General features: G+C 42.6%; 1 protein-coding gene across 6 annotated transcripts in view; it reads right to left on the reverse strand.

The window, feature by feature from the left end:
• ZnT63C (zinc transporter 63C) overlaps positions 1-22,239 on the reverse strand; it is a 482,994-nt gene that overhangs the window by 282,312 nt on the left and 178,443 nt on the right. The window contains exon 1 of one of the 6 annotated variants that reach the window (XM_067144353.2): positions 5,962-6,205. The exons of the other annotated variants lie outside the window; for them this stretch is intronic. The gene's annotated coding sequence lies outside the window, so the exon portion shown is untranslated. Of the gene's footprint in view, positions 1-5,961; positions 6,206-22,239 lie in introns of those variants that run through there. 6 annotated transcript variants of the gene reach the window in all.

Raw genomic sequence — 22,239 nt, forward strand, 5'->3', positions numbered from 1 at the left:
TTTTCCTTAACAATTCAATAATTAAAGCAATGAATTAGCTGAAAAGACAACAGGGTTATACATTTTTTTAATAATTCCCAGTTTCAGGCGGCTAAAATGGAATTAAAATGTTTTTTCACCACAAAGTGGGGGGGGGGGACTGCCCTCCCCCCTAATCGCCGCTACTGTGGATCAGTGATAGTATGTCAGCCTGCGAATTTTTAGATCGTAGGTTCAAACGCAGAAGATACAGTCAGCTTTTTTGAAGGTCGGAAGAAAGTTCATTCGACACTATGTCGTACAATATCGGTATGTAAAAGTTCTTGTAACATCCGACAAAATATATTTCAACTCAGCCATAGATCACCCAGAGATCTGGTTTACTCCGCCATATTGCATAGTACAAGGGAATACTCCTTCGACTTTATCTTTCCAAAGCATGGTAATGATTCGTTACCGTTCAATTCATTCGGAGATAAATTGTTTGGCATGATTACGTACCTCGGTCACTTCACTACTCTCCAGTACCGGAGCTAAGAAACTCCCCCCCACCCCCCTCCGCCCTGCAATTGAACACGGGCCCGTTTCCTGATGAGGAAAGTTAGGCCTACAAGTTTATTTTGTAGTACAAGGTTGTATATTATTACAATGAACAGCAACGATAATAATAATAATAATAATAATAATAATAATAATAATAATAACAATAATAATAATTAGTTACAAAATTCAGTTTTCAAATCCGAAGGAATTAAAATACACTTACAGTATGTGGTTCGAAAACACACACACACACAAGTAATGCATATCCAACTATAGTAACCAAAACACGCGTCCGGCCTCGCGGTGTAGGGGGAAACGCGTCCGCCTGTCACTCAGCGGCCCCAGGTTCGATTTCCGGCCGCAGGGATTTTTAATTGTAATGATTAATATCCCTGGCCTGGGGACTGCGTATCTGTGTCGTCCTTAACGTTCCTTTCCTCGCATTCTACACTCTACACTTCCACAATTACACTTACACGCAGGTTCCTATCATATGGCGAGAGTAGTGGCAAAAGATCTGCAGAGGTCGACAAAACGAACAAAAAGATCATTTAAAAAAACCAAAACACGCTGACCGTCACAATATTAAGAAATAACCTCGTTCTTATGACCAAATAATTTACTACTATTTACAACTCAGCCGTCCATCGTAGGCCTACTTAGCCTACACTGTCCAGTGTCAAACACGCTCGAAACTTCAGTATTTAGAGTTTAGATAAGGAGAATGTCTTTGTTATCGCATGTTCGCTGACTACTGGATTTCTCAGAACTGGCTAATTACTTCAAAAGTCGTGTTGATTGTTGTAAGTGGCAGGAAACGATGGTTAGTACAGGAAGAGGTTCGAAAACCGACATTCTTTCAGAAATAACTGCCGTACTCATACGAAAGAAGCTCTGCATTACAACGGCCTAAGTTTGGAATAACACTCTGTAATACAAATAATACTGTGTTGTGTGCTGTAGCTTAATCAATACGAAAAATCACTCTTCAGGTACTGAACTAAGAAAGTCATAGGCCCCTCACAAGCCTTGAGCCCCTGCGGGGTCCTTATCGCCGCCACTGCTACTCTCGATATGTTTTCGCAACAAAACACACGGCTTGCTCTCTGTCGACACGCACAAGTTCTTTGGCAAAGCGAAGTTAACGCAATCCGCGCTTATGGGTTTGCGCGAGCTATCTTCTTGCCGTCCACACGCATGTGTTTCGCAACACAAACTGGTTTGCACACGTGAGCGCGGTAAAACGTGTACGTGTAGCCGTCCCTTAATGTACTTATCCGAATTTGAAAAATGATTAATTGGCACATTTAACACCGTTCTTGTATTGATTCTAGAATCGGGATCTTTATACATTTCTGGCGGGACACTTTTCTCGACATGCAAAATCGGAACAATCCCGATTTTTCGAGATGTGCGGCAACCGTAGTGGGAACTCGAGTATTCCCAGGGAAGATAAGTAATTATTGTGCTATGGAGGCTGGATTGAGTTCCACTGGGTCCATCTACCCATCATCACTGTCAAAATGGTCCGCTACGACGAATAACGAATTCAATAACAAAAAAATGTCTGGGAAAAGATACTCGAACACGTATCGGACGAAAAGCCCATGAACAATCTCACAACTCAACATACTATAAAAGTCCGACTCCACGGCTAAGTGGTCAGAATCTTGGCCTTCCGTCCTCGGGTTCGATTCCTGGCCGGGACGAGGGATGTTAAACGGTTAATTCCTTTGGCTCGGGGACTGAGTGTGTTGTCCTCAACGTTCTCGCAAATGACCTGCACACAATAATATCCTCCTCTACACAAACACGCAATGTCCTATAGGCCTACATAACAGGAACCGTCCACCCTCTTCGGAGGGCCTGCATTAGATTAGCAGACGTTCTGACAACAGTCACTTCGATAGCGAAACATACTGTTTGTTCGTGAAATTCATAAACATGATGAACTTGTCAAATGCGAGTTTCAACAACAGATAATTCACCATTCATTTCGTCAATAAATAGAAAATGTAAATTTTAACACAGACGTTTTTTATCTCTCTCCGGAGAACCTTCCTCTAAAGCAAGAAGCGGACAGGTCGACAGAGTTATCAACAGTCGGCTAGCGCATGCGTGCATGCCGCCGTGGCCATTGTTAGTTTATCTTCAGTGTAATGTAACATAAAAACTTTCCAGTCTGTCAAACAGACAAAAACAAACATACCTGTAAAGAAATACACACTATTATACAAAGAAGTCGCTGCTGGCCTTCTGAGAGATACCGTAAACGTTAAGGTATTGCCCTGTTGACCGAGTTCTCCACACCACCCTATCTTGGCCCAATTTCTTCATTACCATGTAACTATTTACATCCTTCCTAAACTGTTATCTGTTTGGCATACTGATCACTTTAGTCTCCCTCGGCCATTTATATACGTCTTCCTCTAAAAAATATAGTATGTATGTATGTAGCCTATGTATGACTACCCCCTTCGTTCCGTTTCTTGATACGGGGTCGGGGATGAGAGATAAGTGTTTGTGTCATGTTTTCACGGCCGAAAGCCCTTCATGACGCCAACCTGTTGAGTAACTAACCTCCAAACGCAGTGCAATACATAAATTCAAACATTTCCGTTGTAAACTAATGTTACAAATCATTACTAAAATGATTTTAAAAACTTGTGTAGTAGTAGTAGTAGTAGTAGTAGTAGTAGTAGTAGCGCACGTAAGACGTTTGCGACGAACCACTTTTAGTTAGCCCAGTATTGAAATTAAACCGGTGTCGTATTTCCTCCTACACTCCCTAATTAAATCCTCTCCATCCATCAACTGTCCAGCTTCTCTTCAGTGCGTACCAGCATCTTATACAGTAAGCAAGCTCGGAGTAGCGATGTTCTGTAGCAGGAATGCCACATTACTTACGTTTTTCAGCACCTTATACAGTAAGCAAGCTCGGAGTAGCGATGTTCTGTAGCAGGAATGCCACATCACTTACGTTTTTAAGTTCCAACGAGGGACCGAGATGGATTGCTAACATTTTACTTCTGACGATTAGGGAGCCGACTTAGAAATTCCCGTTGAATAGAGTTCGTTCAACCTCGTGAGGTCAAATGAAGAGCTAACCAATACGAGAGGCAGCGAATCTGGTCCCAAAAAAGGCAAGGTAAAACAGTAGGTTAACTTTAAAAGAATTTTCCTACGGTCAGTGTTTATAAAGCGGGTATTTTAGACACAGTTCGTCAGCTGCGAACAGAAAGAAGCTTGTGAAGATGCATATTTCATTCACAGAAGAGAGTACATTGTGTACTGTATGAAGGGAAGGTATCGACAATGTCTTCTAATGTGTTACGGACAATTCATTTGCCCGGCGTGTAAGTGGAAAATCACGGAAAACTAGGGCTCGAACCCATTTCCCAAATGCAAGCTTACTGTATAGATCGGACAGAAGATACATTTTTTGAGGGCCATTATCACAGAAATCATCATTCTTGTAATTGAAGAAAAAGAAGAGAAAAATATGATTCCGCTTCTCCCTTAAAAAGAACGTATGTATCAAGCAAAGAAAGGAAAATGCATTGCAAAGTAGGAAAATTACTCCCAAGGCTTCACATTAAATACCGCCGGAGTCGGAAGTTCCTCGCAGGTACACTTTTCTCAGAAACAACGGAACCTATATATAATGTTTGTTGGGGTATCTGCAGTGTTTGCATTTATATGGGAGGTGAATTGTATTTTTTACAATTTTTACAATAATTAAAGTTAAGTCTAATAAAATATTAAATGTGAACAACATACCATCCTCCTTTTGAGCTACTGTACATCTCACAAGTTAGTCTCCGAGAGGTACTTTTTGCATTCAAAATATCATCTAAAGGAGTATATTACAGAATTTCCTTCTATATCTAGAAGTACAGAACATTGTTGGTGACGAATGATGAATGAATATAAGCTACATTATACTGCTAGCCGTTGAACGTCACGCACGCACAGCTGTTTTCCGCGACGCTGAGAGGAAAGACCGTGACCTTACTAAACATTACCGACTCAGCATTAGTGTGTTGTGACAATGGGAAATCTTCAAGGCTACCGTCAGTAGGGCTCGAACCCATCATCTCCCGAATACAAGTTACACCTACACGACTCATACCGTGTAGCCAACTCGCTTGGTACCAAGGGATATAATTTACTGAACGAATTCACTTCAAAAATGATAGATACAGAGGATTTTTTAACATTAAAACATTTTGACATTTAAAAAAGTCCTCGTCGATAGTGTATCTTCCATCTAACAAGAACTGTAGAAATAAAAACTTTGTAGAAAGCAGATGTCAAAGAAGTCAAGGAAATGTTTTCATTCCCCTGGCCGTGTGGTTAGGGGCGCGCAGCTGTGAGCTTGCATTCGGGAAGTAATGGGTTCGAACCCCATAGTCTGCAGCCTTGATAATGGTTTTCTGTGGTTTCCCATTTTTCATACCAGCAAATGCTGGGGCCGTACCTTTACGAAGGCTACGACCACTTCCTTCCCACTCCTATCCCCATCGTCGTCATAAGACCTATCTGTGTCGGTGAACGTATAGCCAACTAAAAGGAAAAATAATAAAACAGATCATTTAATGAAGAAAGCAGTGTATAAGTTACTTGAGAACCTCAACTGGGCCAGACTTATTTTCTAGTTCTGCTTTTGTGCTGTTGATCCTAACTCAAGTCGATGGCACATAATGGTAGTTCACCGTCATGGTAAAGAAATCTTAGGGTACAATAATGCGATGCGCTTATATCCCATATGATCGCCGGTAGTTGATAAAAGGATATTATATGCATAATATTTGTTTTACGCCCCACTAACGACATGTACGTTTTTCGCAGACACCGAAGAGCTGAAATTGTGTTCCTAAGCTCCTTTCGGTGGTAAATACACCTCAATGTGGCTGGCGTATTTGAACACTTTCAAATGCCATTGGACTGAGCCAGGATCGAACCAGTCACCTTGAACTCAGAAAGCCAGCCCTCCATCAAAATGAAGATAGGCCTTTCAGTTCCCCTGACTGCTAAAGACTTTTAGAAACACCGGGGTATCGAAATTATATTCCTCGCGAGTTTCCACAATGGTAACCTTATACATAATCTGGCCTCTTCAAACAATCACTAATATAATAATGAAAACCTACAACCTGTTTTCCAGTCATTGACCGGGTCAGGGATGGAATGAATGAAGCAGATATAGGCTATTAGTACGATGGGGTCGCCAACTAATATAATAATAATAATAATAATAATAATAATAATAATAATAATAATAATAATAATAATAATAATAATAATAATAATATGTTTCGATCTTCAGTGTTTCCTTCAACGTGCCTGTAAATGTTACATAAACGTAGTCATAAAATACCATTTTTCATGCACACACGACACACACCCCCACCCAATTCAAAAAGAATCGGAACTTACGTTTTGTTGTTCTGTCAATCTCCCAAATTCACAATCAACTATACGCGCACACGCATATCTCACACTCAACACAATAGCTCGCTGCTCTCACTACTCGCCAAGGGAATAAACTGAAATTCAACCATGAATCACACGGCACCACTACTCTGCGAACCTTGCTTGCACACGGCTCAAAGACTTCCCTCTCACAGATATAAAGATGCTTGGCAGCTGCACCACGTGGATCTGGCCTTATGAACACGCGCCTCGCTGAACTGAAGTCAAAAGCGCACAAAATAACGATTTTATATCACTGCCTGCCTGGCACCGAGTTCCAGATGCGTGGACGTAAAACGACCAAGACTCAATTTCAATGCCGCGGTGTTCAAAACCTTTAAAGTGTAGAGAGGGGAGAGGAAAGCTTTACCAAGAATCAACCGTAAAGAACGGAGAAGTGAGGCAATGAGTAATCCCAACCTGCACACGCCACACAGGTAGAAGCTAACCTTCATGAGAAACCAAATGACGCGATCGCTCGTCATGCCATGACTGTTCCGAGGCACATACTAATGGATTTCTGAAGGCGTATTTCTCACTGCTAATCCATGAATGACTGAATTGTGCACATTCAGCGAAGGAGAATCCTACATTGAAACGTGCGCCAATATATTTTTCACCGTTGCATGTTGGGTATTCAGCCCGAAGGCTGGTTTGATCCTCCACAGCTTTACCAACAGCTGTCATAGATAGCCTAGGTGTCACTGAAGAGGCATACTAGGGAAATGAGGAGTGAGGTAGTTTCCCGTTGCTTTCCTCACTGAGCCAGAAGGTGCTATTGCATATCAGTCTGCCAAGCCCACTCAAATGCATGCACCAACCGGCACTATGAGCGATATTTTCACACCATTCATACCAGGGACTGGCTACATAAGGGATGGTATTACTAGCATCGCCATACCTCGGTCACTTTCATGTTGTCAAAGCCAAGGATTAGACTGAGACAGATCAATGAAAGTAACATATTTCTCTAGCCCATACCAGAAGACACAGTGCACTGTAAACACTACATCTCGCCAGCAAAAAAACAATCCAATTCCTTGGATCCTCGCTACGAAGGAATACTGACTGTGCAGACTTGCGAACTACACCCAGATTTAATATTACATTTGAAGCTAATTATGCGGCGCCCATGCCGCTTCCGGCCCGAGACGTAATTCAGTTATAGTCTGTATTTTTTTATTTATTATACAGAGTCCTTACGTATGTATGGTTCTCAATCTGAAGGTTAGCTGGATCCTCAACAGCTCCACGCATCAGCTGTCACGGGTGGCCTAAGCGTCACTGAAGAGGCATTCTAGGGAAATGTGGAGCGAGGTAGTTTCCCATTGCTTTTTTCACTAAACAGAAGCTGCTATTACATTTCAGTCTGCCAAGCCCACTGAAATGCACGAATCAACCGACTCCATGTGCGACACTTTTACACTGTTCATATCAGGGACTAGCTGCGTATGGAATGGTATTTCTAACATTGATCATATCTCGGTCATTTTCATATTGTCAAAGCCAATGATGAGTCCAAGACAGGTCAACGAAGGTTAGAGAGAGAGAGAGAGAGAGAGAGAGAGAGAGAGAGAGAGAGAGAGAGAGAGAGGAGGGAGTTCTAGTCCATACCAGAAGACACTGGTTCACCGTAAGTATGTATATATAAGAGAGAGAGAGGGGGGGGGGGAAGGGAGAGATACCCCCGTGGGTGGGAGACGCAGACGAAGAATCACCCACGGTATAACCTGGCTGTCGTAAGAGGCGACTAAAAGGGTAACACCCCCTGCGGGTGGGGGACGCAGATGTAGAATACACCCCCGGTAACCCCTGCCTGTAGTAAGAGGCGACTAAAAGGGGCGACATCGCGCGGACATGGATTGCGGTTTGGTATCATGTGTTGGCCCCCTTGTGGATGGGAGGGGCTGAATACATTCATAGGTAATCCCTGCCTGTCGTAGAAGGCGACTAAAAGGGTTATGTGGTCATCGGGCCCCTCTATCTTTTTTTAGGTTTTGTTGAAGACCGATTCAAAATTCTTGATGTGCGTGCTGCTCGGAGATGGGCCTCTTACGTGTGCGATTACGTTCGAAAGCCCGCCGGTGACCCCGGGAAGCCTTCGGGTGAAAGTGCAGTAGTATCCGCTTGACAACACAGGTCCCCGCACAGCCGAATACCAGGACATATAATTATTGTTTTTTTTTTAATGTTTTTCTCTATATTTATTACTCTGTACACGCTATTGCGGGTGATTGGAGGGAGTCCTAGTGCTCATTGCCTCAATCATTCCGTATTAGGCACCGGACAATACCTGCTACGACCAAGTGGACATTACCTTGGCTGCTTGGTTCGGCTACATAGGCCCCTGATCGGAGTCGGTGGCATTTCGGGGAGGATGATTTCGGGTATGGCTTCGAAACGTCTTCAGCCTGCCCAAGGTGGTCCCCCACCGGGAACAAGCACAGCGTGAAGGAATGGGATCCAGCTTCCCTAGCTTTCTGGTTGCTACCGGAACAGATGGGAGTGACTTCAAGCTGGTAAAGTCTATTTTGTTTACTAGGCACACAGAAGGTGTCTAATGCGAACTGGAAGACCTGGAAAAAAACGCGCAACGGTAGTTTGTTGCTAAAGACGCGAACTGCCGTGCAAGCTGATCGGCTGCTCAAGTGCGACCACTTTGGCGATATTCCCGTCAAAGTGGAGGAGCACAACACCTTGAATTTGATTCGTGGAGTTATCTTCCACCGCGATATCATCTTGAACACTGACGATGAGTTGATGGAAGACATGAAGCACCGTGGCGTGACACACGTCCGGAGCATTACGCGCAAAGTCAACGGCGAAGACGTTGCCACCGGTGCGTTCATTGTCTCTCTCAAGTTGTAAATGTTACCAGGAAAAGGTAACAACCTATCGCTGCGATGTGAGGCCGTACATCCCGCCTCCCATGCGCTGCAATCAATGCAACAGGATCGGGCATATGCTATCTCGTTGCTCGAATCCGTCTATATGTGGTACCGGTACATGTTGCAGAGCAACTCACGGCGCGGAAGAGTGCACAATCCCTTACAGGTGCACTAAATGCCCTGGTCTTCATTCACCCCGAGATCGGAACTATCCGGTATATCTCGGTGAGAAGATCCAGGAGATCAAGACCCTGGATGGTCTTGCCTACCAGGAAGCGCGCCGTAAGTTCAATTCTACGAATGCACCCGCTAATACGCTAGACTACACGAAGATAGCACAGTCTTCCAGGTTCGTCGTTTACATCTTATAAACCTATTACGATCGCTGCGCCCAACGCGGCTGTTGCTCCTGAATGCAAAGCCGCAAAGAGTAAAAGCTCGAAGGGGGCACCACACCACATTCGATTACACACGAGCCTGTGCCGGCTGGGATTCCTAAGCTGGCGCAGCAGGAGGAAAGCCAAGTCTGCCCCCACAAAGAGGTCGGCGAAAGCCGTTCCCCCGCCGGCGGAGGCGGCATCGTCGACCACGGCTGCGAAAATATCTCCCAGTCCGTCTAAACAAGAAAAGAAGGCGGAGAAGCGGAGCACCTTTGCCATGCGCTCCCGCACTTCGTCTGCGAAGGGGAAATCATGCCCTCCATCTGGAGGGTATGAATAAGCGCCAGCAGGTACGCCTCCTCATAAACCTGCCGCTCCCCTCGCAGGACGAAATCCCGTCCCCAAAATAAGTCGAAGTTCTGGGCGTCAGTCCCCTCGTCCGTTGACGATGGGATGGACGTTGAGCTTTCCTCTTCATCTACGGATGAGATGTTGACGTTAGTGATTAGTTTTTAAGTTCCCTTTAGTCCACAGTATGGCATTGTTACAGTGGAATTGTAACGGTTATGATAGGCATCCTGCTGAGCTGCGCTAGTTAATTAGGGAGTATTCGGGGAGTATAGTCTGCATTCAGAAATTAATCTCAGACCAGAACATCATACGGTCTTGAGACATTTTCGACTATACTCGACAGAACCATATTATGCCAACCGGACTTCCGGTGGCGTTGGCATATTATTTCGTTCTGATCCCTATAGCGAAGAAGCCACTAGGAACCGCGCTGAAGGCTGTAGCATTTCGCGTTCCGCTATCTGTCATAGCAATAGTGTGCAATGTTTATTTTCCACCAGGTCAGCCTCTTAATATAGATGATGTAACTGATCTTAAGTTTCCACCTCCCTTCCTCTTATTGGGTGATTTTAACGCCCATCACCCCTATATGGGGCTCTGAAACGCTTTGCCCCAGGGGAAGGGAGTTGGAAACATCAGTAAGAGAGCTGGATTTATGTAATTTGAATACAGGCGAACCAACTCATTTCAGTATACGTTACGGCACATACTCTCACATAGACGTCTGTCTATGCAGCCGAACGCTGGTTCCCCTGTTTCGGTGGAATACACCCAATGATCTCTGTGACAAGTGACCATTTTTCCATTGTTCTTACATTGTTCAAACAGAAATCCGTAGGGGCCCTTCCTCAATCGATTCTTAAACATGCTGACTGGCCAAAGTTCATATCACTAGCTTTCTTTAAAACGACATGACCAGGCGGAGCGTAGACGGCGATATCAATTACATAACAAGTTATTCTTGCTGCTGCTGAGAAGTATATTCCATCGCTTTCAGGAACTCCTCACCGAAAACTCGTTCCTTGGCAGAAGGAAGAAATTTCAGTAGCTAACAAAGAACACTGTCGCGCTCATAAACGCTATCATAGGCAGCCTACTGTGGTCTATTTGGTAACATTTAAAAAACTCCGTGCTAAAGTGCGAGTTCTTATTCAACAGAAGAAAGCTTCGTGGGAGATATGTGTCGTCTATGACGTCACATACTCCGTCATCTCAAGTGTGGACTAAACTTCGACGTATTTCGGGTATCCAAGGATCATCTTCAGTACCAGGAATTTCCATTGCAGGCAGTACCCTCACCGAACCGCTCTGGATTGCTAACCATCTAACCAGTCATTTCGAGGGATGTGTCTGGCTCCGGGTTCCTCGCTCTGAAGCGGGAGGCAGAACGTCATCACCTCAGTTTTGTCACTCAAGCTCCAATGGACTATAACGTGCCCTTTACGGTGTGGGAACTCCGCAGCGCTTTGGCGCTTTACAAGGACACGTCTCCCGGACCAGACAATGTCCATAACCAGATGTTGAAACACCTTAGTGAGGAGAGTCTGTTATATCTCCGTATGTTCAACCGAATCTGGATAGAGGGTGAGTTTCCGTTTCAGTGGCGAGAAAGCATAGTAATTCCTGTCCTCAAGCCTGACAAAAATCCTAAGTATGCAGGAAGTTACAGACCTATTTGTCTTACTAACTGTATGCATAAGCTATTTGGGAGGTGGTAAATAGCCGACTTGTGGGGTGTCTGGAGAAAAAGGCCTTTTGTCTTAGTACAAATGTGGTTTTCGAGCCGCTCGCTAGACCACTTGGTATGCCTGGAGAGTTCTATCCAGGATGCATTTCTCCGAAAACAACATTTGGTGGCTGTTTACTTTGACTTAGAAGAGGCATATTGACACCACATGGCTATCTGGTAACCCTTCAGTCCTGCATCAACGGAGATTCCAAGGTAACTTGCCGGTATTTATTGCGAATTTTTTGTCCCTTCGTCTATTCCGTGTCCGAGTAGTGAGGGCATACTCGCAATACCACGTTCCGTAAAACTGAGTCCGACAGGGATCGGTTCTTAGTGTCACTCTGTTCGCGATTGCCATAAAGGATATTGTCGCTACTGCTGGTTCAGCAGTAATACCGTCGCTATATGAGGACGATTTTGCTCTGCATTATAGCTCGCACAATATGGCAGTCGCAGAGCGACAATTACACCAAGCTATTCGGAGAGTGGAACAGTGGACGTTAGAACATGGCTTTCGGTATTCATCCGCAAAACCTCTGTTGTACACTTTTGCCGGAAGCGCACTCTTCACTCGGATCCTGAGTTTTTCTTAGGGACTGTCGCTCTTCCTGTAGTTACACTTATCGATTTCTTGGGCTCCTTTTCGATAGCAAATTATCGTGGGAGCCACATGTGCGGCAGTTAGAAGTGCAATGTACTAAGAAGTTGAATATTTTGAAGTTTGCTGGAGGCATTACTTAGCGGGGGGAGGGAGACAGACCGCACGGTGCTCCTACGATTCTATAGGGCACATATGTTATCAAAGACTACGACAGTGCAGCATATGGATCAGCAAGGCAAAGCATCCTTGCGAAACTGAATAGCATCCACCACAGCGGGGTTAGGTTGGCGACGGGAACTTTTCGTACAAGCCCCATTGCTAGCCTGTTCGCTGAATCTGGTGTGCAGCCTTTACATCTGAGGCGCCAGCAAATGCTTCTGTCATGCTGCAAATCTGCGACAGATGCCACTTCATCCAAGCTATCCTTGCGTATTTAACAATGGAAACCATCGGCTGCACGCTGCTTATACTCGAGCAACGCGGTCGGTTGGAATACGCTTGGATAGCAGTCACAGATAGATTGATGTACCTTCGGTTCCCTGTTTTGTCAAACAACCAAGTAGGGTACCTCCGTGGATAATACGACGACCTGAAATAATCCTGGATCTGCACACTGGCCCAAAGGAAAACACGGACCCCTCCATTTATCGGAGGTTCCTCCTGTCCGATGTTGGCCGATATCCAGATTCAGACGTCGTTTATACGGATAGTTCGAGGACAGAAACGAAAGTGAGGTGTGCGTTCGTTGTCGATGATGGGTTTCTTCATGCTCTTCCGGAAACCTGTAGTGTGTACACAGCAGAGCTCTATGCTATCTGTCAAGCTCTGCGGTAGGCGCTGTCCGATGGGTGCCGACACTTTCTGCTGTGTACCGACTCCTTGAACTCGCTACAGTCTATTGATACATGTTTTCCTCAGCAGCCTCTGGCGCAGCGGATCCAGGACCTGCTGGCCGGGTGTTCGAATGCCCGCGCCACAATCACTTTTATGTGGCTCCCAAGCCACATGGGTGTAGAGGGAAACGAGTTAGCTGATAAGGCTGCCAAGAAGCCTGTCACATTGCCCCCGTTGCCTTACAAGGTTCCAGCAAGTGATATTCGCTCTCAGCTGAGACATTTTGTTATGTCCCAACGGGAGATGGAGTGGCAGGCCACGCCACTTCCCAATAATCTGAGAGCGATAAAAGGAAAAATAAGGTATGGAGGACTTCCCTTCGGGCTTCTCGGAGAGAAGCAGTGGTAGTATGTCGTCTTCGGATCGGCCACGGTATATTAACGCACTCCTATTTAGTGAAAGGAGAACCCCCTCCGGTGTGTACTTGCGGCGATCATCTTACCGTGGTACACAGCCTTACGGAGTGCTATGGACCTGGTCGGTCTGCGTCGTAGTCTAAAACTCCCGAGTAGCATTTCCCTCATTCCGCGAGATGACGAGCAGTCAGCAGACCTCGTCATCCGTTTTATGTGGATAGTGTGTTGTTTTATCGTATATAAACGTAGTGTTTCGTATTAGTCTTTATATTATTGTTTACTGCGTTCTATTAAATTGACTCTGTTTTTGTTTGTGTTTGTATATTTTAATGTTGTTTTTTAAAATAGTAGTTTGCATGATATATTATTGCATTTTAAGGCAATGCCTTATTCTACCATAATCCATAATCTATCATTTTACCGAAAATAAGGCATTGCGAATTTCATCCACTGATTGTTTTTAACTCACAATCATTGTTCATTATCATGTTTTAAATTCTAGTCAGTGGATACTTTAAAATTTTAATTATCATATCATGTCGTCCATCTCGAACCATTAGGGGTCGATGACCTTAGATGTTAGGCTCCTCTAAACAACAAGCATCATCATCATCAGAGAGAGAGGGAGAGAATGTCCTCACTGATTGTCAATCAATGTCTAGGCAAACTTCTGGAAATACAGAAATGAAATTCTGGGGATGCATTTCTACTACAGTGTAGGCAACCACTAAGGAAGAGTTTTAAAAAAATCCTATCTCTAAGGCCATTTATTTATTTATTTATTTATTTATTTATTGTAGGATGAATGTAAGTACGTACATTTATATAGTTTCAGGATAAATGTGCGTAGTTACAAGTCCGTACAATACAACTCGATGTCTAGTTTTTGACCCAATCAACTGTTTCGTCCGATGTGCGGTGAAAGTCCATTAGTTTCCTTTTGAAAGCTCGAATTGGGCAGTCAGCAACAATGTGGTGGATTGACTGAGAAGGGGCACCACAATCACAATTTGCAGAGCTAGTCCAACCCCATTTGCACAATAGATAACCACATCTACCTTGTCCAGTTCTTATCCGACCGATGATTCTCCACTGTCGCCTTGGAAGATCAAATCCTTGTACACGTTTAGAAGAGTTCTCAGCTAGACGTATGTTGACTACTGAAGACTGATCCCACTGGGCTTTCCATAAACTGTTAACATGAAAAGAGGTTCTTTCAAGATCTGTTGCTGTACGCCAGGGTGGTTTCCTTGATTTCAGTCGTTGATGTGATGTTCGGTGTTTGTAATATCTTGATGGATGGGTATTTGGGAGTTCTGCTGAATGTTTTTCCGAACCTTTAGGAGAGCTGATTGTCTTAGTCCTAGGGCTGGAAGTGAAATGCTGCTGAGAACAGGAAGTCATAGCGTGTTCGTGCTCCGAATGCATCCCGTGATTATGCGCATTGCTTGATTGAGTTGTACATTCATTTTCTTAGTATGAACACTACATCCAGGAGGGGCAGTAGTATTCAGCAACAGAAAATGACAAGTCTAATGCTGTTGATCTTAGAACATGAGTATTGGCTCCCTATGATGTACCAGCAAGTTTCTGAAGAATATTATTTCTAGTTTTAACTTTAGCAGCTACGTTTGAGAGATGTTGCTTGAAAACATATACAGTAGAGACAATACGCGACACTTCCGAATTTAGCCTTGTTAAAATGGGAGACAATTCGCAAATGGCGCTCCTAGTGGCGTGATCTGGAAATTCGCGCTAAACTCAAACATCAATGGAAATACCTATACGGAAGTGGATAAATAAAATACGTCTAGAAAGAAAGTGCTATTAAGATATTAACTTCAAAGTTGCTAAATCAATTCTGGATAAATGAATGAATTTTTTAACAGGTTATTACTTAAAGACTGAAATTAGACATATAATCAAGATGTGAAATGGACTGCTGTGAAAGGGCTTGATCTTTCATTTATGCATTACGTTTTTAGCTTTAACATTCCTGCCTGAACTTCCACGGCTAGATTTGTCTTTTTCCTATTTAAAAAAATATTGTATCATCACATTAAGACACTTGTGAATAAAAATATCAGCACATTCCTTACACACATGATTCGATGAATTAACATTTAAGAGCTGGACAACTTTCCTATTAACTTGAAGCCTACTAACAGACATAAAATCTATAAATTTAGCCTCAAAAACATTCAGAAATTTCCTATAAGCAATACTTGCATTACATCAGGGTAAAGCAAACTTGCATCATCATATTGTTTCAACAAAATATGCACATTTCTTAAGTTACCAATATTTTCTTTCTGTGCTTGACAACGCATTACGGCATTCCAAATGGGGTAACTTGGAACACAACCAGCCACACACGTATGCATATGCATTTTCCTGAATTAAAGCAAAACCCACAGATCACACCTACAACATGTCGGTATTGAAGGCTAACTGCTGTACTATACAATAAAATAAGCTTATTATATTTTAAGCCATTTAAAATATGGATCGCGCAGGTCAGAAATTTAGGAAGTACTATACAAATCTCTTTGTAACTGGAAGAATATATATGCAAACACAATATTTACTTACATTTTCTTGTCACGAGGGAAACGGAAGAAAGACAACGAATCCTTCTGCACTTCATAGTTATTGCGCCAAACACAGCATCTTTCTACGAATATTGAGAGGAGAGATAAAGAAATAACACACGCTACTATTTACTTATGTCAACTTAATGCAAAGGCATAAATAATGCCCAAAAAACTTTCTCCGGATCAGTAATTCCAGATACCTAACTAGACAGAGCTCTAATCGCTGTCCCTTGATATCTAGCAGACTGTCGCGTATTGTCTCTACTGTATTTGTTGAAAGTCAAAGCCATTTCTTGAAGTATACATCCAAGACTTCCAGATCAGTGGCTAAAGTAGTTTCAGCGTCATAAAAGTTGGAGCACTGAGTCACCAAGCAAATGTCATCAGCATAAATGAATTTTCTTGAAGATTGTCTGGGAAGTCGTATATATACAGACAAAAGAAGGGGAGCCAGGACTGATCCTTAAACCATCGTTTAATTTAAACACTCTACTTCTGTCATTATCAGCGTAGATCTGGAAGTACCTATTACTAAGCATGTTGCCAAGTAAGGCTGTAAGTTTACGACATGGGATAACACTCAAAATTTTTAGGAGGAGTCCCCGCCAGACAGCACCATAGGCAGCTGATAGATCCAAAAATGCAGCCATGCTTACCGATTTCCTCTCATATCCATTTTCGATATACGTGGTGAGAGACAATACTTGATTACTGCAAGTTCTTCCAGGTCTAAATCATGCTTGCTCTATAGGGATGTAGCTGTTGATTATTTCATCAATTCTATTGTAGATCAGTCGCTCAAGGAGTTTATATATGACGCTTAGAAGCGTTATTGGACGGTAGCTTTGCACTTTAGATGGATCTTTATTTGGTTTCAGGATGGCTATTGTTATTGTTTTTGTTTGAAACGGGGATACAACTCTGAAAACCAAAATATTCATTACTCCGCAACCGTTCACCGAAAAGATGAAATTGCACTCAATGACTGTTCCTTTGTGTACTAGGTGCTAAATAACACAAGCTTCGAAAAACTTTCAGCCATTAAAGAGTTAAATGAGGGTTAATGCCCGAAAACGAAAGTATTAATTTCTCTGAAACCGTTTGACATATAAGGTTGAAACTGCGCATGATGGTTCATCCTACATATGAGTAAGAATTGATCTTAAAGCAATACCCTCGTAAGGGGTTTTAACCGGGAGGGTGAGGCCTGGAAACATTCGTATCTCTGAAACCGTTTAACATAGACAGTGAAATTTCACATGATGGTTGCCCCTATATGCCTTTAGATTTGAAATAAGAAGTGGTCTTAACAATACACCGCTAAGGGGCTTCATTGTGGGGTAAGGTCTGATGACAAAAATATTTCTCTTAAACCGCTTGGCATGCAGAGGATGTTATTTCGAATGTTGGTTACTCCTATTCTTCTGAGATTTTAAAATCACAATTGGCCTTAAAATAATAAACCGCTAAGGGGTTTTGACTGCGGGGTGAGATAAGACGACAAAGATATTCATTTTTCTGAAACCGTTTGGCATACGAGGTTGAAATTTCACATGGTGCTCTTGTATGTCTTAGATTTTAAACAGGAAGTAGTATCAAAACAATACACCCTTAAAGGGTTTTGACCGGATTAGTGATGCCTGATAAAACTTTTACTTTCTTTGAAACCGTTTGACATACTAGGTTAAAATTTCACACGATAGTCGCTTCTATATGTCCTAAATTTTAAATAAGAGCGGTTTTAAAACAATACATCTCTAAGTGGTATTGTTCAGGGGGGCGAGGCCTGATGATAAAAGTATTCATTTCACTGACACCGTTTCAAACTTCACATGATGGTTGCTCCTCTATGTATTAGAATTTAAATAAGAAGTGGTATTAAACTAATACACCCCTAGGGGTTTTTGAGTGGTGGAGTTGGGGATGAGGTTTGATGACAAAAATATCCATGTCCCTGAAACTTACGAAATTAAAATTTTAAATTTTAAACAAGAAGTGTTCCTAAACACTAAGGGGTTTCGATTCGGGGTGAAGACTGATGAAAAAAATATCCATCCCTCCAAACCGTCTGAAAGTTGTAATTGTATAAGAAGGTTGATTTTTCTATATCGTGTCAAATATGGTGTAAAACAAAATATTTTGGGTAAAGGATTGTGATAATGCAGAAGTTGTAAAATTAACCAAGACTTCACAGCAGCCAAGATATTGGACCGTATTCCCAACACTTCATCATTGCCAACAAAATCTGATTGTAAAGCTAAGGTATTTAGCTGAAATATTTAACTTAATACACGATTGGAGAAAACATTTTTGAGACTATGCCATTAATGGTAACCTACTTACGTATTCTTGCCCATATTGAATCTCTATATTTTGAAAGATTTAAATCTCTCTTAATTACTAATCAAATGTCCACCAACTTAATGCCACACACAGTAAATATTATTTCATCTCGACTGTTCACTAGTCTACAAAAAAGTTGTCTCTATCATGGACAAAAGTAGTCAATTCCAACCCATTTGAGGTTTGTAATGCAGACGGGAACTCTACCCTACATGTTATGCGTTGCCTAGGCCACAGAGTTTAAACTGTTTATTTATACCTTCTGCCCTTACTTAGTCAGCCATCTTTAGGGCGGCGTCTATGTTGCTTCACGTCCGTAGGTTTTAACCTTAAAGTGCCCTACACGTGTCCCCCGGGTGGTGTTAAGAAAGCAACACAACTGGCTGTCAGACAATCGTTCCAGATCTCCTGCAAATAAGAAGATGACCCAACACTATATCAAAAGCCCTTTGTAGGGCCAAAATTGTAGAAAACTTGGACCAAATATTAAAATATGTGAACTAAATATTGAGGGCATTAGTAGAACCAAATGTCAAATCTTACAAAAGATGTTGGCAAAGCATAATAGCAACGTGGTTGCCTTACAGGAAACTCATGCAGATAGTGAAGATCAACTTTGTTCTAGGAGGAAAATACCAGGATATGACACCATTGGCGCAACATACCATCATGCCTATGGAGTAACCACATACGTCCGGAATGATATAGAAAATGCCCATCTGCTATCAACATCCACGAATGACAATATTCGCTCAGTGACAATCAAAATTGGGGAACTAATCATATGTAATATCTACAAACCACCAAGCTCCCCTTGGCCAATCCACGTTCTTCAGACGTACCAACATCCTGCAGTCTTTGTAGGGAACTGAAACAGTCACCACACGCAATGGCGATATAGATCATCTGATACCAATGGTGAGGCCTTAGTAAATTGGACAGATGAAAATACCCATCTTATTTTTGATGCCAAAGACCGTAGTTCCTTCCGGTCAGGACAGTGGAAACAGGAATACGACCCAGACTTATGCTTTGCCACAGCTGATGATAAACATCACCTAGTCAGCACTACCCGCAACATTCTACCAGATTTCCCTCATACCCAACCCCGTCCATCATCTATAGTAGAAATTGGTACAAATATCCCATTGATAACCTCAATCCCACGACCCAGACGGAATCTACAAAAAGCTAATTGGAACGCCTTCTCTGAAAACCTTGATAAATGTCTAGGCTAGATCCCACCATCTGTTGATGATAATAATAACAACATGTTTGTTGGAGCCGTTATCAGTACAGCAAAAAAGCATAAACCCAGAGGACATCGTAAAGAATATATTCCAGGCTGGGACAAGAAATGCGAAGAGCTCTATAACGATTTTCAAAGTAGTAGTGACAGATAAATAGCAGATGAACTGATACATAACCTGAATGCTGCACGCCGGCATAAGTGGATAGAAACTACTCAGAATATCGATTTCAAAGTATCCAGCCGAAAAGCATGGTCTTTGTTACGAAAATTAGGAGGAGCTAGTCGTATCGTACGAGAAGATAATCTCGTAACACCCAACAACATTGCTTCACACATTGTTAAAACTTCTAAAGGAATAAATCATCGTGCGACTACAACCAATATAAAACAGGAACTCAAAAAACTAAAAGCTACAGCTGGCCCTATAACAGAATATTCACACATCACCCCCGAAGATGTTGCAGCAGTAATAAAGGATATACAACATGGTAAAGCTCCTGGCTTTGATGGAATACTCCCCGAGTTTCTCATCAAATCTGGAAAATATATGAGGACATAGCTAGCAAAATTATTCACCTCGATGCTAAGAACAAGAAATATACCGCAAGAGCTTAAACGTGCCAAGATAATTGCTCTCCTTAAACCAGGAAAGCGTGCAGATCTTATGCAAAGCTACCGTCCCATTGCATTGCTTAGTGTGATATATAAACTCTTGGAACGAGTATCGATTAATAGGACCGGCCAAACAATACTTTCGGCAATCTCTGTAGAGCAATCCGGCTTTCGTCCCAACCGAAGTTGCGCAGATCAAGTTTTGGCACTCACGTCACATATTGAAGCAGGTTTTCAGAAGAAGATGAAAACATCTGTGGTTTTCATTGATTTATCAGCAGCCTATGATACCGTGTGGCGGCAAGGCCTACTCTACAAGCTCATTAAGATCATTCCATGCCAGTAAGTTACAAAGCTTATTGATAACATGATTGGAAACAGAGGATTTCAGGTCATTATGGGAAACAAAATCAGTAGCCAGAAATTCCTCCAAATTGGGCTCTCCCAAGGTTCTGTTCTAGCCCCACTGCTCTTCATCCTTTACATTGCTGATATGCTAGAAACTGTCAGCAAAAAAATTGAATATGCTGATGATTGGGCCATTGCAACTAGGCACACTCACTTTGAATCCATGGAAGAAACTGTAACATGCGATTTGTTTGTACTTGCAGGGTATTTTCGTAAATGGAGGCTTCGGCCTAATGCATCAAAACCAGAGGCGACTTCTTTCCATCTCAACAACAGACAATCCAATGGGACTCTGCAAGTCTACTTTAATGGTACACCACTTACCCACAATAAGGAACCAACATACCTGGGAGTCACGCTAGACAGGACCCTTTCATTTCAATCACATCTCACAAAAACTGCTGCGAAACTGAGAAGAAGAAGAAGCATCATACAAAAGCTCTGTGGAACCACATAGGATTCATCCGCCACAACTCTGCGGACGTCTGCGTGGAGCTTGGTATACTATGCGGCGGAGTACTGTGCACCAGTATGGTTGAACAGCGCCCATACGAACACAGTTGATGTCCAACTTAATAGTACTATGCGCATTATTACAGGAACAATCAGGTCTACTACCACCATCTGGCTGCCTGTCCTAAGTAACATACCACCCCTTAACCTGCGAAGGAAAGTAGCTTTGATCAAAGAATACAACAAGATCCTAGCGAACCCTGGACTACCGGTACACTGACATCTCGGACCTCAGAATCAAACGACTCCGTTCGAGACATCCAACTCTTGCAACTGACATCAATCACATCGGGTTCAACATCACCGATACCTAGAGGGGAGAATGGATGCAAAGTGCTCCAGCTACATGCCAGGCAATGCCATCCATCAGTAAGACAGTTCCAGAGTTTGATCAACCTCGCAAGGTCAATGCTCAACCGCCTCAGGGCGGGACATGGAAGATGTGGGGATTCACTTTTTAAATGGCGAATGCTGTCCTCACGGGTATGCGATTGTGGTGCACCGCCACAAACTATTGAACATATCAGAAAGGAATGCAGCATCAGAGCATATGGAGGGCCATATGAAGACTTCTTTTTAGCAACCACAAAATGTATTGAGTACATACAAGGTCTAGATGTTTGTAGTTTAGTTCATTGATTATTGTTGTTCATTTGTAATAATGTATTTGTAAGCCATACGCTAAATAAATAAATCGGTGGTATCTCTCATGACATTCCAGCAATAGTCTGCAAGCATAGATGAGTTCCACTTGCCCTGATATCTTCTTTCCCATGCTGAAATGTCTTGATGGAAGCGCTTCCCGTGCTCGTCACTCACAGCGCTTGGAAAGAAGTAAAGATGTAAGTCCAAAAAATGAATTTAAGCGACATAATACAACCTAGCTCTTGGTATGTCCTCAGAAGTTCATTAACAGCTAAACTGTAATTTTCAGTTCTTCGATTTCCCACGCTGCTTTCTCTTTCTCTTCAATGCCCCTATTAAATGTTCCATCCGTCAACTGCTCTCGAATTTGCGGACCACCGAAGATTCCTCTTTGATCTTTGGATCACTGAGATGTGGGAATTTTGTCTTTATATACTTGAAAGCTTCTCCTTCTCGATTCATCGCTTTCACTAAATTCTTCATAAGTCCGAGCTTTATGTGTAAAGCTTGCAATAAGATTTTTATCACGGGAAACTAAGGGAGTGTACTGTATATTCTTTTTCTCAGGTTCCATCATATTCCTTTCAGGCCAGTTTCTTTGTACGTAGTGTTATTTACTGTCGCGACTATCCCACTCGCAAAGGAAGCAGCAATACTTTGAATAACCTAACTGCAT

Source organism: Anabrus simplex, chromosome 3 (assembly GCF_040414725.1).
Source record: "Anabrus simplex isolate iqAnaSimp1 chromosome 3, ASM4041472v1, whole genome shotgun sequence".
NCBI lineage: Eukaryota > Metazoa > Arthropoda > Insecta > Orthoptera > Tettigoniidae > Anabrus > Anabrus simplex.